This window comes from Pararge aegeria, chromosome 7, assembly GCF_905163445.1.
Source record: "Pararge aegeria chromosome 7, ilParAegt1.1, whole genome shotgun sequence".
Classification (NCBI taxonomy): domain Eukaryota; kingdom Metazoa; phylum Arthropoda; class Insecta; order Lepidoptera; family Nymphalidae; genus Pararge; species Pararge aegeria.
Window position 1 is genome coordinate 15945235 of NC_053186.1, and position 13617 is coordinate 15958851.

Here is a 13617-nt window from a genome sequence, read left to right on the forward strand (position 1 = left end):
AAATGCAAGTTCTAATTATTATTTAAAACAGGCCAAATTAAAATATACGTAAGTTTTATACCTGGTGGTGGTACATTGAAAACCATAGCCTTTAAACAGCAAAATTTTGCAGGCTATACCCGAAACACGTCCTGCAACGTGCCGCCCGGTGTCAGTCAACCCGAGGCTTAGGTATTAAGCCTCATGTAATTACACCGGCAACCATGCCGTTCAGACCGGAGCCGTTCAAGCCGTTCACTGCCGCTAAGCAGCATTGTTGCAATGCTGCTTAGCGGCAGAAATATACATAGTGGCAGTCTATGCTTCACGGTTTGTTGTTTGTTTGTACATTTAGGTTGTTTGCAATAGAGACAATTTTGTTGTTTTATATATTTTGATGAGTATTATTAATGACGGACGAGTGGCGCAGTGGGCAGCGACCCTGCTTTCTAAGTACAAGGTCGTGGGTTCGATTCCCACAACTGGAAAATGTTTGTGTGATGAACATGAATGTTTTTCAGTGTCTGGGTGTTTATCTGTATATTATAAGTATTTATGTGTTTTATATTAATAAAAAAAATATATTCATCAGCTATCTTATTACCCATAACACAAGCTACGCTTACTTTGGGGCTACATGGCGATGTCTGTATTGTAGTAGTAAAAAAAATTGTTATTATTATTTATTTAATTAATTAATTTATTTATTTAAACTTTTTATTCAAAAAAGAAACAAAATAAAAAAATTCTGAAGAAGAATAAAAAACACACAGACAGAAGCAGTATACAAAAGGCGTCCTTATCGTTTAGTAGTTAATTATTTATGTATATATTTTTAAATTTTGACTCTTCTTTATAATCGTATTTATTTATTTACGTATGCATTGCTTTTATTTTCATTTTAATATGGTATTCCCATGTGTTTCGTTTTTAATCTTCCTTGTTATTATTTTATTTTATTTTCGTTAATATTACCTTTTTCACAATAAATCAGTATTGTGATTCGTTTGGATCTCATGATTTGTTTGGATTCCACGGTTTACATGTTTTTATTATGAAATATCAAATAACCTGTTAGGAAGTAAGCACCTAAACACTAAATCGCTTAGCGGCACGTCTTTGTGCCGCTTAGTGCTTCATTGACCAGATCAGAGAAAGTTCAGAAATTATTATTTCCCAATTTGCCCCTGCCAGGAATCGAAACCGTAGTCATACCCCTAACACGTCTTTGTCGGTAGGGTGGTAACTAGCCACGGTCAAAGCCTCCCACCAGACCGACCAGAGAAAATTCAGATATATAACTTCCCAATTTGCCTCTGCCGGTAATCGAACCCGGAACTACCTACTTTAATTCCCAGCGCTCACCGATGCGCCGAGGTCGCCAATGTTAAATATCACCAACCGCAGCATTGTGGGTCCATGACCCCAAACACTATATACTACACATACTCATAGAAAAATCCTATTATAATATTAAGGATTACAAGATAATAAAAAAAGATGATGAATTGCTCTTACTTCATAGCTCAACATTAAGTAGACTGTGAGATGGTGATAACAATTAAAAAAAAACCTAGCTAAGTTTGGTGTGGGCTCTTCTTAGACCAGGGCGCGTTTGGAACCCTCCTAGCTTTAGTTTTAAGTTAACGAATGCAGTTATCACCATCACTAACATTATTGTAACATATTAAATGTGTGTACGCTTCATAAGTGCCTGTAATAAGGTCTACATGAAAAAAACATTTTTGAATTTGAATTTCATGTGCAGAAACCTGCGCCTGATGATACGATGTTATTAATAGTGTATGTGTTTCTTGGGATACTATATTTCTTTTAGGTAGATGGATTATGTTTTTGCTTTTCTTATACAAGATTAGCCTATACATCCCAATGTAATTGAAACTTATCACAGAATGAGCGGTGTCTTAACGACGTAGAAAAGATGTTGCTCTGCCGCAGGTGAATAATAGACGACCACGGGATAACAGTTATAGTGAGATATCACAGTGATAAGAGAAGCGATAACGCTGGGTATTTTTCTTCTTTGACTTAGGTATCTTTCATCTAACTTATTTATTTATTAAAACTCTTTATTTGTACACCACTACACAGTTAGGAAAAGAAAGGACAAATAGAGTGATATACAAAACTGGAGTAGAATACAAAAGGCGGCCTTATCGCTTAAAAGCGATCTCTGCCAGGCAACCTTAGGATTAATTGACTTATGCATAGTGTAGCCTACTTTTCCAGCGGTGAAAGGCCAGTAGGTTTAGATAGCCTAGCCTTCACCCTCGCTCCGCCGAGTTAGATCCCCTGCACGCCCTCTTACTTTAAGTACTTATATGCCTTGGCAATAAGACATCTATTAATTAAAACGGTGAAGGAATACTTTGTGAGGAAACCGGCCTGAGAGCTCTCCATAATTGTGTTTTATGTATAATATATATATATATATATATATATATATATATATTTAAGCAATGAATTTTTTTTTGTGGTATATGTATATACATGCACGACCTACTTATTTTCTGTATTTGTTTTCTTCGCCATTGGTTGTCTGGAAGTAATCGCTATGAAGCGATAAGGCCGCTGAGTTGTATACGTTCTTAGTTATACTTTTCTATTTTTATGTACTGTTTTTGATGTGCAATAAAAGTATTTTCATTCATTCATTCATTTAAAATGATGTTTTTAAAGGTACGTGAAGTCTGCCGTTCTGAACTAGCCAGCGTGGGCCTGGCCTTCAGCTTCTTGTTCTTACTAATATTTTGAATGCGAAAGTTTATTTGTTTGTTTGTTTTTCCTTAATGCCCTAACTTAACAACTAGTCAGCTTGATTTTTGGCATAGTGATAGTTGAAAGGACGGAGAGTAACAAAGGAAATTTTTTATCATAGGAAAACCAACGGTTTCCATGGTATTATAAAAAACGCTAATAAATGTTAATGATGCCCACTTTATTTTATTTTTTATTTAAACTCTTGATTTGAACACCACTACACATTTAGGAATATTAAGGTCGAATAGACAGAAACAAAAAGACTCTACCCACTCTTGGCCAAAACACTTTTGAAATCTATTGGCTTTTTATTTGACACAACATCAGGCGTCAATTTTTGGCGGCCGCGATTTTAAGCTGTAGGGAACGCGATGTTGAGGCGTCTGGTTATTTTTATAGCTGAGACAGGCAACTTGTCTCAAGAGTACTTTGGGATTTCTTTTATTTATCATCCGATAGACGTTCGCTGCTGGAAATAGGTATTTTGTAGGGAGTTCAAATCCACGGTCATGGGCCGCTTGTTTCCAGCGGCTCGCAGCTACTTTTCTGTAAATATACAATAACAAATTAACACACTCTTTTTATAAAGATTTAATTGTGATTCTTATAGATGTGATGAATTCCGGAGAAAATAAACCACCAGCCACTTGTCTTAAACCAAACAACACAATAATTTGTAATATAAGTTGTCAGCAAAAGTACATAATAATAAAATTACTAAATACTCGTTAGTTTTATTATCCGCTGCGCTCATGACCATGTGCTGACCATTGGATTCAATCAGTTTCAGTAGGTGGGGTCGGTAAGGCCGCGTGCATAAATAACGCGAGTCAGCCCTCATCCCGACGATGGCTCCTCCAGGATATATTACTGCCACTACAGGTGGACCGAGCCCGGTATTTTTCTGTTTGTTAGTCTCTTGGCAATGATATTATTTGTTTGAAATATTCTCATGCTAGTTCAAGAAAATGTGAGATGGTGATAAAAAAACATAAGTTTTTTGTGGGCTTCTTCTTAGGCCAGGGCTTAAGTTTTAAGTTTACGAATGTAGTTTGTCACCATCAATACTCACTACTTTGTACACATTTTGTATGTAATACATATGACTTTGAAAACACGTTTTTGCACTGAGAAATAACAGCAATTGTACCTAATGGAGCCAGTTATTTACAGCGGCAATGGTTCGATCCGGCAAGCCTCTCCACCTATTCGGAGTTATGTGCGGTTATAATTTTAGCAATTAAAATCTATCTTGCTTTAATCGTGAAGGAATACATTTTGGGGAAGCCAGCATGCCTTAGAGTTCTGCCAGAAGAACAGCAGCGCTGATACTTCGCGCTAAAACGGGGGGTTTTGAGGAAACCAGCATGCATTAGAGTTCTGCCAGAAGAACAGCAGGGCTGATACTCCGCGCTAAAAAGGAGCCAGCCTTTCTGTCAATAAGGCAACCAACCGCAGTGTAATGTCTCACAAGATTTTTTTTTTGACTCCATGTCCAACGGAACAAATATGTCATAACCATACTAACGCCTTTTACCGTTTTCAGCCATCTCTCTTTTAGGTCTTTATATTCCCAGTCTTGGTGATCTCTGATATGAGATGAAGCCGATGTGTCAACTTATGTTGCGTCCCACAGAAACGCACGTCCATGCAACATGCAGCTCAAGACCTCATCATTTCGTATTTGATCATGTAGATATACTCCAACCATAGTTCTCTCCATCGCCCGCTGAGTGACTCTGAGCCATTCTTATGAGGCCCACGCACAAGACCTAGCAGGGGGATCCCTATAAGAATCTTATTTCAAACTGTGAACGTCCATCGGTTAAGACGATGACGCGGCATAGAGTAATTGGAAAGCTCAAAGTAGCAGTAAATAATTTCGCAGACAAACTAATCCATCGATTTCCTCTCGCATTTCCGTACGGTAAGGCACGTGAACAAAATCTCCAGTTCCAAATTGGACGTAAGGCCAGATAAATGGCTCGAAACAATACACTTACGCGTGATTGAAAAACGACGCTCCATACTCTATAAAAGGCTATTCTTTACTACCTACGACTGTGTTTAAGTTACGATACGATTGCAAGGAATTCTATAATAGTTAAGTTTTTTTTATTCGATTACGTGATGAAAAAAAGCAATGTGCTGAGTTTCTTGCCGGCTCTTCTCGGTGGAATCTGTCTTCCGAACCGGTGGTAGATTCACTACAAACAGACTGACTTGACTCTTCAAAAGTGCTTATAAACTGGGCCTACTAGAAATAAATTAATTTTGAAATTGAATTTGAATGTGAACTTCCAAACAAAAACAGAAAAAAATGTTTGAACAGAGTATTTTAACGATTGCATTCAACAAAACGTGAGTCGACGAATAGCTTCTAATCGAATAAAAAGCGACTAGGTGAGATAGCATCAAATTCTAAAAACGCTAATTTTGCTAGACTGTATACTAAACTTGTACTTGTCTTTATGTTTTGTCGAAAGAAATTTCCTTTTTTCCATTCCATTCTATTTTAAATTGTCCAAACAATTTCCCGAACCATTTTTCCTAGAACAACTCAGAGATTTACCTAAACAAGTTCGTTTTCGTTCCATTCTTTAATGACTACTTGATGAAATATACAACTTTTCGTGAACCTGTTTTATTAATAGCGTGATACATTAATCCGTAATTAACTCGGCAGTCAAGATCGTGAGCGCCTCTCTCGCTGGAGGATTATGTCTCTTGACACATATTATCGGATATAATCCCTCACTTAGTAGGTTGATATCAAATAGAAGTCTACCGTTTCTGTTTATAGACAGCTTTAGTATATCACTATTGTAGACATCGACACTGCAGTTTGCGTCATAATTTTTAGGATTCCATACCTCTAGATAAAAGGGAACCCTTATATGATCGCTCTGTCTGACTGTCTATCAAGACTTCTCGAAAACTTATAAAGGAATTGAGAGGAAATTAAGACCATATATTCAAATCAACACTCCCTTTGAGCTGTAGAAATATCAAACTTCAATGTAAATGTTAAATAAAGTTACGGTCGGTTGTTGTTTTACAACAAAAAACGTAGGTTTATTCGACATTCACAAGGTTATCAAAATGATAAGGGACCTACTTTTCGTTGAACCAGAACTATGAAATTTGGTAAGTTATATCTCATCGCCATCTTAATCAAACAAACAAATGTACTACGATATTACACACATCGCCACCAATCCCCAAAGTTGACCTCAATCGGAGAAGAGACCACAACAAACAGAGCCAGGTTTTTTTTTTAGATTTTCCTATAAGCTTAATTTTTATATAAATTTGGAACTTATTGAGACACATCAAAATGATATACAATTACCCTTAAAAGAATTACTAATTTTATGCAGCCTAGTAAACTGCACCACAAGTTTACTTTTACTTCTAATATTGATATAGTTACAATCCACTCGAATTTCAAAACAAACCGATTCTAAAGAACCTTCCTGCACTTCATAAAAACCAGTGCAGCGGCGGAAAACAGGAAAATAAAAAATATAAAATCGACACAAAACTGTGCCTTTTCTGTTTCCCGACCGTCTTCGATATTAACGTCTACACGTACGTATTTGTCATTTCGCGTATCCCTGAATATTCGCTTACAGATGAAACGCAATAAAGCGTGGTCTGCCGTGAGCGGCGGCGAGCATTTTTCAGATGCACGCGCCTCGCCCAGAATACGTAATATTTCTTAAGTAATGTGAGTATTTTCAAATACTACCGGCATCTTATAGTGGCGAACGTATCTAAAATATAAATCTGTAAACATCAGCCAAATTTTACACCACCTATTTGTCTCACTCTTGTTGTCCTAATGAGGAAACCTGCATGCCTGCGATTTCTCCGTAATGTTAACAAAGGCGTGTGGAGTCTTAACCTTTTACTAATTAATGTGAGTATTTTTAAATACTACCGGCATCTTTTAGTGCCGAACGTATCTAAAATATAAATCTAAAATATAAATCTGTAAACGTCAGCCAAATTTTACACCACCTATTTGTCTCACTCTTGTTGTCCTAATGAGGAAACCTGCATGCCTGCGATTTCTCCGTAATGTTAACAAAGGCGTGTGGAGTCTTAACATTTCCTAATTAATGTGAGTATTTTCAAATACTACCCGCATATTGTAGTGGCGAACGTATCTAAAATATAAATCTGTAGACATCAGCCAAATTTTATACCACCTATTTGTCTCACTCTTATTGTCCTAATGAGGAAACCTGCATGCCTGCGATTTCTCCGTAATGTTAACAAAGGCGTGTGGAGTCTTAACCTTTTACTAATTAATGTGAGTATTTTCAAATACTACCGGCATCTTATAGTGGCGAACGTATCTAAAATATAAATCTGTAAACATCAGCCAAATTTTACACCACCTATTTGTCTCACTCTTGTTGTCCTAATGAGGAAACCTGCATGCCTGCGATTTCTCCGTAATGTTAACAAAGGCGTGTGGAGTCTTAACCTTTTACTAATTAATGTGAGTATTTTCAAATATTACCGGCATCTTGTAGTGCCGAACGTATCTAAAATATAAATCTGTAAACGTCAGCCAAATTTTACACCACCTATTTGTCTCACTCTTGTTGTCCTAATGAGGAAACCTGCATGCCTGAAAGTTCTCCGTAATGTTAACAAAGGCGTGTGGAATCGTAACATTTCCTAATTAATGAGAGTATTTTCAAATACTACCGGCATCTTGTAGTGCCGAACGTATCTAAAATATAAATCTAAAATATAAATCTGTAAACGTCAGCCAAATTTTACACCACCTATTTGTCTCACTCTTGTTGTCCTAATGAGGAAACCTGCATGCCTGAGAGTTCTCCGTAATGTTAACAAAGGCGTGTGGAGTCTTAACATTTCCTAATTAATGTCAGTATTTCAAATACTACCGGCATCTTGTAGTGGCGAACGTATCTAAAATATAAATCTGTACAATCATTTCAACTGCATAAACCAGTCCACTGCTGACCAGGCCTCTCCCAATGGAAGGGTTTGCCCATAATCACCACGCTGAGCAGAATGGTTGGCGATCGCAGTATATGGTAGTAGTAATTAAAATATCATTTGCTTCAACGGTGAAGGAAACCTACATGTCTGAGAGTTCTTCGTAATGTTAACAAAGGCGTGTGGAGTCCACCAATCGGAGGGGGAGACCCGTGCCCTGTGGTGGGCCGGTAGTTGGTTGATATGACAAAAAGTTATGTGCATATTTTATGTTTTAATTTGACAAGTACTAAATAAAATGAAAAATACAAAGGACGGTTTTTTGACGGGTATATTATATTATGTGTATACAACTTGGAATTAAATTAAACTTAAAGTAAAAATAAAATTAATGTCATAATGTGCCAATTCAGACTAATGTTAGTATGTTGACGTGCAATAGTCAAGTGTAACATAAGTAAGTTGCCAGTGAATGCAATTCGTTCTGGGAGCTGGCAGATCGAATATTTATCAATTCCCCGGAGACCAGCGAATACTTGCACTAACTCAACTCATGATGTTGCATTTTCTGACAACTTGCACTACTTTGCGTTTTCCAGCTACTTATTCATCGGTATGCATTTTTTATACAGAAAAGTTTTTTAAACAACTTATACCTATCTATAACTTTTTATCTATAAATTTTTGTGAGCTGCAATCACACATGGCGTTACTTGCTGATGTAAGACGGTAGCGGGTTAATTTATAGGGGGAAAGAATGGGTCTTATTTGCCTTCTGAGCAGTGCCGGATTAACCACGTAGCAAGAGTCGCAATAGCTACGGGCCCCGTGCGAAAGGGGGCCCCGCATATTTAATACCACTCATCTCTTCCTGACTGACTGACTGACTGACAGACACGCATACGCACACGCACACAGACATCACCTATAGTAATTTACTAAACTATTAATTACCCACAAAATTGTAACCGATAGATAGCAAATACGTATTGTATTTAAGATACGTATTGAGTATTGAATTGTATTTTTACCACTTTATACTTAAGAACCCATAGCAGATCAAGGGCTCTTTTAAAGAATTCGCTAAGGGCCCCGCGCTTGCTTAATCAGGCACTGCTTCTGAGGCATGTACCTATTAATCGAAATCGTACTGTAACGCTAAATGGCTTGGCGGCACGTCTTTTTTCTTTAGTGTGGTACCACTAGACCGGAGCAGTGAGAATATGAAAATAATGATTTTCCATATTTCCCCTAAAGTCAAGACTCATAAGACAAAAGCACTAATCATTGCGCCTGAGAGGTCGACAAACATGAACACAAACTTGACGTTTCAAAAGTGCTTATATTAGGCCTACTTTAAATTAAAAGAATTTTGATATTTAGAATTTTGAATTACAAACTGCAACATCAGTAGCATGGCATTTCATATTATTGCTTCAGTGCTGCCATCTCTGGAAACATCTCAACACACCCAATTTAAAAACTACACAGCAAATTTCACTTCTTTGTTATTTTTTTTTGTTTAATAAACAACATACCAATTATATACTAATATAATAAAGAGGAAAGGTTGCATAGAAGCCGCCGCCTACTTTGCGGAATTTCATGATATAACATGAAAATTAAGCTAAATTGGCTATACCCCGCGAAAAGCTGGAGAATCTGTGTGGTGTAATTTATAATTTCTTCCATCCTTATACTCCACACCAAACAGATCTCCTGCAATGTACCCTCTACGCACTTAGCGCTTGTGTTTGTTTGTACCCAGGCGCAGGTTTGTAGGCGCTTGTTTAGTTTTAGTTGTAGTTCTAGAATGATTTTAACCATTTCACCGCTAAAAAAAACCTAAACTAATACGAAATAACATAGGCTATAATTTATTTTCAAAAAAATTAGAGATCCTTAAAAATTGCAATAATGTAACTCAAAGTTCCTACCAAAATTCTCCCTAAACCATTTTTATATGAAGATTATTTTTTGAATATCGAAAAATTGTAACATTAATATTAAAATTAACCTAAATATAACCTAATTGTTTAAAAGTCTAGTTGTAGGGCCTTATTAATAAAAGCGGCATAATAGAATAGTTACGCAGTGTTTTTCACACTTCAGAACTCATAAACAATGCATATTCATTCTGACGTTATGCAACATTGCCTTCAAAAAAGACCACAAGAGATAGAGATATTATCTAACTATCATAGGTAAGAAGCAATAGCGGCTTTTGTGCTTTAAAATTTTATTAAATCGCCGATAGAAGCAAAAGTGGGTTACATTAGTATTGCAGTATTAATTCTTATTCAAATAAATAGTTATATCATCAAGGGTATTTATATAGCAGTAAACTTTTTAATTTATTTCAATCGGACATTAAATGTAATTGAAAAAGATAGATTTAAAAACTACACCCGATTTTTTTACAAGACTTAAAATATTAAAACAAAAACCAAAACGGTCGAAGCTGCGGGCAACAGCTAAAAAAAAAACCTTGATAAATGTACTACTACTGTGGTCAGTTTTAGAATTTTCTGTGGTCTGGGTCTGATGGCTATGGCCGCTTTATTACCGCCAGGTTAACACTAACCTATAATGTATATAAAAAAAAAACATTAAACATGAACGAACCAACGAAAATTCTCTACCTAGTTCTTAACAAAAAACCCCGAATCAATTTCAATAATATTTATTACGGAGATTATGTTAAAGTCTGCGGGGCGATAATGGGGTGGAAAATGGCGGATTGTGCATTAAATTGAATAATTTCTAAAACCGTCGGGGGCCGGCCAAATGAGATTGTGGATAAGCTTCGGAACATTTTAAATTCCAGCCTATAAAGGAAAATTAGAGGCGCTTTTTTTAAGAGCGTAATGAGGAAATTGTTTTTTGCAGATGCTTGCAGAATTCTGTGCGTACGCTTTGATAGTGGGAAGATAAATGACAAAAAGTGGTGTGGTGGACCATTTGACGGGAGAAAAGCAAATAAAATCCGATTCGCAAAACTATTGATAGATAGTTTTATTAAATAAAGAAAGTTTTTCATTTGGACTTTTATAATAAGGCGATAAAAAAATTAAGTGTTAAGTGCTCGTGGGCGGTGGATTTGAGGATTTGAACTTTGGTGAAACTTTAACTTTTCAGTCCAAGGTTCTAAGTAGGTAGGCAGTGGCGTGTATATAGCTTTTGCTTTGGCATAAAATGGAAAATCCTTATACTATACGAATTATATAAAAAAATAGGGTAGGCAATGCTTCTGCGCATGTATGAAGTGCACGCCGCTGTAGCTAGGTACTGCCAAATTCAAGTTAATTTTAGTTCAGAATACCAGAACCATGGTTGCTAGGTATCACACTTGATTTCACTTGGGACTTGCTTTACTTCGCTCCCTTCATCTGACTCAGATGTGGCTTTTTTACCACCTATTTATGGTCTAGAACCTTCTTTACAGGTAATGAACCTAATGAACGGAAATGTTTCGAAGTTTTTTTGATTCATCAATATTTGAGCAATGTTCTCGGACATACTTTGAATGAATGAATGAATACAATTTTACTGTACACAGCATAGAAAGCAAAAAATGTAAATACAAAAGAAAGATAAGAATGAAGGTACAATTTGGCGGCCTTATCGCTAACTAGCAATCTCTTCCAAGCTACCAAAGGCGTATTAAGAAATGGCAGGAGAAACAATAAAAAGGTGAAAACACTGAAACATACATAGACTGAAGCTGTGTAAGCGCATCGAGTACGAGGGGGGCGAGTTCAAATCCCAGCACGCACCTCTAACTTTTCTAAGTTATGTGCGTTTTAAGTAATTCAAATATCACTTGTTTCAACGGTGCAAGAAAACATCGTAAGGAAACCTGCATGCCGAGAGTTCTACATAATGTTCTCAAAGGTGTTCGAAGTCCAGCAATCCGCATTAGGCCAGCGTGGTGGACTACAGCCTTACCCCTTCTCATTGATGATGATGATGATAGACTAAAATCCTCAGAACATAAAACGATAAACAACGGAAAACCAACAATACCGATGCTCGACCGACCAAACCCACCGACTCAAAGTAAGCGTAGCTTGTATTACGGTTACTAAGATGATATATTATCATTAATAATATACATAAATACTTATAATGTACAGATAAACACCCAGACACTGAAAAACATTCATGTTCATCACACAGACATTTTCCATTTGTGGGAATAGAACGCACTGCCTTGGACTCAGAAAGCAGGGTTGCGCCAATCGGCCGTCAATCCGATTGTTGGCATACCTACCCACGAGAGATTATAAACTTTATGCTTATAGTGAAATGGTTCTTTGTAACCATACCAATGAATGCCCATTAACCATGTGTTTCTGTCAAGAAATTCTAGTCCGCTTCAGACAAATAGCGTTCACCCACGTGCTTCGAAGAGCAGTTTGAGCCGTCGATTCGTTGAAATCGTTTAAGCCAGTTTACCCACATTGAATCCCAAATGTGTAACTTGAAACCCAAATGTCTTCCGGTCTTGGGTTTAATAGTAATAATAATAACGTTTATTTCGGATAAAATTCCATAGCTTGTAACAATTATCTTATTTAGTACTAGCTGTTGCCCGCGACTTCGTCTGCGTTTGATTTTGTTTTTTGATGTGGCATTAAATTTAGTTGTAGATCTAAAAAAAAAATTAAATCATTCAGTATCGTTAAGCCTTATATGAGGGGTTTGCTGCTGTCCGCTGAGGAGTTCTGTCCTCTATCTCCAACCCCAGTTTGGGCTAAATTAAACACATATTATAACCTAATTATTTAAATCGGTTATAATTTGTCGGAGTTATGGTGTAAAATCGTCAAACACTCATCCCCTATCCCAAAGGAACCGAGCTTAATGTCGAGATAAAAAGTATCCTATATTACTTCTAACACTTCCAAGAATATGTGTAAGTCATGAGGATCGGTTGAGTAGTTTTTTCGTGAGTGAAAGCGTAATAAACAAACTTACATTGACATTTATATTATTACTAGGGACTAAGGATACTATAGAAAAGTTCTTATGCTTGTGATTATAATTTTTTTTAACCATTTACCATTCATGGTAAAAAAATAGAAGGAAATATTTTTAAAAATAGTTTAAGAATTTGGTCAATAAGTAAGGCGTATTATATATAATATTAACAAATATTTTTGTGACAGTTATTAGTTAGTGTCTAAAGTTTAACTTTTTAAGTGTTATAGTAATTTGTAATATAAACTCTGAATATGTAAGAAAATTGCACGCCAGAAAGTGGCAAACTGTTGGAACTATTACCACTACACACAACACTAGAAAAATGTACGCAGTTAAAGCAATAAAATTTATTCTATTCTATTCTATAGATACTATTTTATAAATTAATGGAATTAGCTTTAAGCAAAGTATAATAATTTAATCTTTTGTTTTTCCTTCCTACACTTTCAAATTGTTTGTGTAGTTGTAAGCTAGTTTAACGCTATTTATTGCATGCGGTGTTTACCTGTAAGTAGATTTACATTTTGTCTTCATACAGTATAAGCTAGTTTAAATTGTTTTTTTTTGAAATGTAAAGCTGTTGGTAAACCAAATAAAGAAAAAAAAAAAATTAAAATTGGCTAAACCAAATTGGCCAAATGTAAATATCTCCTAATTAAGGTGAGTACCCTCCTGAGCACTTGGTGTATGTGTGTGTACCAACCCAGTGGGATATATATAAAGGGATTTTCCCATTTATTGGTTAATATTTTCAAAATACTGTTGGAGCTTCCGCGCATTCTGCTCACCATTAATGCAGATCTTTTTCTCATGATTGCGTAGAAGTCATCAAAGTGATTCTCTGCAAACATTTTTGATGCACTGCAGAAGCGCGGCAGATACAATACTCGG